The sequence below is a fragment of the Vollenhovia emeryi genome, unplaced genomic scaffold (assembly GCF_000949405.1).
Source record: "Vollenhovia emeryi isolate VEMERY1.0 unplaced genomic scaffold, V.emery_V1.0 DF939193.1, whole genome shotgun sequence".
NCBI lineage: Eukaryota > Metazoa > Arthropoda > Insecta > Hymenoptera > Formicidae > Vollenhovia > Vollenhovia emeryi.
In genome coordinates this window covers 925310-929999 of record NW_011967173.1, presented here as the reverse complement: position 1 = coordinate 929999, position 4690 = coordinate 925310, and positions in this window count along the sequence as shown.

Here is a 4690-nt window from a genome sequence, read left to right as displayed (position 1 = left end):
TCTCTCTCTCTCTCTCTCTCTCTCTCTCTCTCTCTCTCTCTCTCTCTCTCTCTCTCTCTCTCTCTCTCTCTCTCTCTCACTAGTTTCCAAAATCTGCCTCCTGTAACGTCTATTACTCCTAGTCCACAATCTTGCTTGAAGTAAGCTGTAAGCATAAGGGGATGCTGGAGTAATTCTGGACTTTTGGCACCTTTTGCTCCTAGCACTGTCAATTTACGAATACATTTGTATAATATAAAATTTATGTGGCTTTTGTGTACGAACCGACAGTGTTCCACTGTTCGAACTAAATCAGAGATCTAAACTTAATTTCAATGATACCATGCTGTTCTTTCACTTAATCTGAATAGTGGGACACTGTCGGTCTGTACACAAAAGCCACATAATTTGTATATTACACAAATGTTTTCATGAATTGACAGTTCTAGGAGCAAAAGGTGCATTTCTTTCCGCGTGTATTTGCAAATTCAACTATTTCTACAATCAACTGAATTTTAACTGGGTCCTTTTAAGATATAAATCAATTAGAAACGCAAAAGCCATTTAGGACCTGGCACAGGTGGAGGTAGCCAATTAAATTACTAAGTGAATCCATATACCGTCTTTTTCCAACCTGTCTATTTTTATAATATTCTACTCTGCTTCCTTAATTTTCTTAGACGGCTTGATCTGGAGCATTAATAAGCGTTCTTTCTCTTCCCTCCCCCCCTCCTCTTTCCATTATACGCGTACGTTCGTTTTTGACTTTGTCGTACAAAGAAAAGGATTCAGTGGCGTCAGCGACGATACACGAGACATTGTCGATGCGAGAGGCGGAAGTGGGCTCGCGGACCATGCTCGCTGATTCGAGAGGAATAATCGGATTACGGCTCAACACCACCGCGTGCGCGGGGCGCGGTTCATTGTTGCACGTTGACTCGAGAGGGATGAAACCACGTGTAGCCACGGCGTGGCGGCGCGTTTCTCGGCGTAGACCCCGTCGACTCCCCTCCCCCTCTCTCTTTCTCGAGCACTGTGTTCACTCGACAATCGAGAGATCCGGACGATGTGGGACCAAATGAATCTCATTCCGGGAACGTGGCCGACACGTGGCCTCCACGCTATTACGTAATATAATATCGATCTCGCACGCTCCCGTTTGCGGTGCGTCCCGCGATCTTTGCCGCCTCCCGCTGGAGCCGTCGGTGACTTGAGCCGCGCAGGTCGGCCGGGACGATCCCACGCGAGCACGTCGACTGTGATCTTATCGATCGTCATCCGCGATGAGGGCGAATGATACGATTACGGCCCGAGGCGCGCGGTGTTTCGACCTCCTTTACGATTCGCGATATATCCGGGCCGGATTTTCTACGGACACCGCTGCCTTTTTTTTTATCTCCCGAAGGGAGATTAAACGTGACAACCACGGAGAGTATATCTTGCCACACATACCCCTTAACTTAATTTCAGCGATACCATGCTGTTCTTTCATTTAATTTGAATAGTGGAACACTGTCGGTTCGTACACAAAAGCGACATAATTCGTACATTACACAAATGTTTTCCAAAAGTGCAGAATTACTCCAGCATCCCCTTAAGCCTAATACACGAGGAAGAAGAAGGATTTTCTACTTCTCGGTGCCTCGCGCGAAAAGAACAATCGCGTCCTACGCGAGCGGATGGCAGAAATTGTTTTCCCGCACCCGCGGCATGACTCGATTTTCAAGGGCTAGCGGTCCCACGACGGCAACTGACAATCGACAATCGACGAAAGACGATTTTATCGGCGTCGCATCTCACGGCGTCGCTAATTATCGCGAATATTATCGGTGTACGCGAGCCGCGCCGAGCCGACTCGCATCGCGCTGAATCATCGGAGCGGCTTTATTAGCGCCCCGATGCACCTGCGAGCGAGGCGGAAGCGACTCGCGTTCCCATGAAGAAATCCCGCCACCCGTAGGAAACACCGTCCACGTACGTGTACACGGGGCTCGGGGATTTAACCGCGCGGGGTGAGAGAGAACTCGGGGACACCGAGAGAAACGTGCTCTCTCCGTTGTTTGTCTGCCGGCTAAGCGTGCGTTAGCCTTAATCCGTTTCGTCGTCGCTATTTTTTCCGATATCCCCCTCCATGCCGGATCAAAACAAATCCAAACAAAACGCCCGACGTAATCGCCGCGTAGCCGGCGGTCGATCGTCCCCCCGTGAGCCGAGCTCGGTCGCTCGGATCGAACCCACGACATTCCCGTTCGATGACGAGACGACCTGTGCTATTACAGGTGAGCGGGAATCGTCGGCATGCGCTACCAAAACTCGCCCGTTATTGTTCCGCGGCCCTTGTCGTCGATCATCCTCGAGGACCAAAGGAACGGCGACCTTCGCGTAGCGTCATCTCGTGACTCGGACCTGGGATCACGGCTGGAAGCGACGAGGAGCGGGTTTCGCGCCGGATTTACGAGCGGTCCAATTTAATATAATTTCCAGGTGATTTTACGCCAACTAGTAAGAGATGCCGAGACGCTACGCGACCCGATCACTTCGCCGATAACGTTCAGAGATAATTTCGTAGGCCGATAATTTCAATCTTCTCGCACCTGTGCAATCATCGGAATGTTTTACCGGTTAATACTCGATCGCCTGACAGAAGAGTGTGTCTCGACCTGCCCCGACGTACGCACATTCCGCTTTTCCTGCATAAGTAAACGTGCCATTTGTCGGCTCTCGCAATTTTTAACTCGACCGAACGCATGACGCGTAAGGACGCCATTAATTGCGCGTCGTTGGCAGCCAAGCTGTTGCCGCGTTATCTCTGTGATAAATAATCTGTGTTTTTACTCGATTTCGATCACAATTTGAGTTTAAGTCCCCTCGGAGCGCGCGTCGCTCCTCGAGACAAATCGCTCCTCGAAAGTTCGCGCGGAGAAATAAATAAAATTTCCTTTTGTTTTCCCGAGCATGTCTCGCGAATAGACGATGAATATTTATACGCGAAAAGAGTTTTTTGCCTCGTCAAAGAAACGGCGAACAATGGCACGTATCGCGAGAGGAAGATAAATAGATGACAGATAAACAGAGATAGAGAAGGGAGGGAGGAGCGAGAGGGAGGAGTTCGCAGGGCGAGAGGTGGTTTTCGTAAGGTTGAGCACAGTTTTGGCGATAACGAGCGGATTTGCAATCACGACTATATTGTGCAGGATCCTGCTGTTAGCTAACTTCAAGAGGGATGAAACACAGGCGCCCTGAGATCACAGGGCAGGAGGTTGAATGTAGGATGCGAACGGAGAGGATGGGAGAGCGTCGCGTAACCGGGCTCTCCGTTACCGTCGCAATCGCTCGGCGTCTGCTGCGCGCCAGGCGCAAACTGACAATTTCTGATCCGCGAAATTGTCGCAGAGTCTTCCCCTCGCGCCTCCGAAGTTTAAGTAATTCGTGGAAAAAAAAACGCGCGACTTTTCTGATCGCTCGCGACTCCGATATATTTTTAGGAGGAAGTTGACAAATCACAAAATTCGTAGATGAAAAAAGAGCACGATTCGTGACCCAAGACCGCGCGATTTTCCGATCGCTCGCAACCCCGATATATTTTTAAAAGAAAATCGACAGATCGGAAAATTCGCAGATAAGAAAAGAGCACGATTCGTGACCAAAAACGCGCGATTTTCCGATCGCTCGCGACTTCGATATATTTTTAGGAGAAAGTCGACAGATCAAAACATTGGTAGATATTATTAAAAAAAAAAAGATGAATATCTCGAATGAATGTTCCGAGACTCCTCTCCCCAGCCAGAAATAGCTCGTCGATCGACGTCGAAACGATGTCGCGTCGACATCGAAACCGCCATATTGACGTCAGCGTTTCGACGTCGATCGACGAGTAATTTCTGACTGGGTCACGCAGACACCTGCGTCGAGCGAAGTTTCGAAAGGGTTAAAGCTCGAAGCGCGTCGCGACGCTTCGCGGTAACTGTCAAGATTTTTCGGGCCAAGGCCGCTGTCACGGTTGCCCTTATCGCTTGAGCAGCCGTGGTCCACATAAACGCGGAGGCGAACAGATAGCGAGCCGTTAAACACTCGCGTGTTCGGTTGGGAAGCAGCGAACCGGATTTTTACAACGTTCCCGCTGTTTGCACAGCAGGTGGTTAGTGGTGCGAGCGACACGCTCAGCCCGCTCTTTCTCGAGTTTGTATTCTTTTACGAGAACTCCGAGGAGCCGGGTGACAATAGAGTCACGGGTTCCGTGCTCGGGCTCTCGCGGCGCGTCCCGGCCCAACGCGTTCGAAACGCGAACAGGTCCGATGGGCGATCATTCTAATGATAATAATGGGGAGTGTGTCCCGCACTCGTGACCGAAGACTTTTTTTCCGCGAGAGCGGAAAGTCTCCCTAACTCGGCGTGTAAAATGCGGGGAGAGAGCGAGGGTTGGACAATAGGGATTAAAAAATACGAGGGTGACTATTGGGATCAAAATATTGTGCGGCGTCGCGGCTAATAATGACGCGAATCGGTATTACAATTCGCCGCGTAGTGTCCAGGTATACTTGCGCTAACGTAAAGCTTACTAATATACGGATTGTCATACAAAAGTCGCGGCGTCGGTACTCGCAAAGATATACTCGCGGTACGTTATTAATTGTCCAATTTTTTTCTCCCGATGCATGTGATTGCCGCATCGCCTTGGTATTCTCTCTCTCTCTCTCTCTCTCTCTCTCCC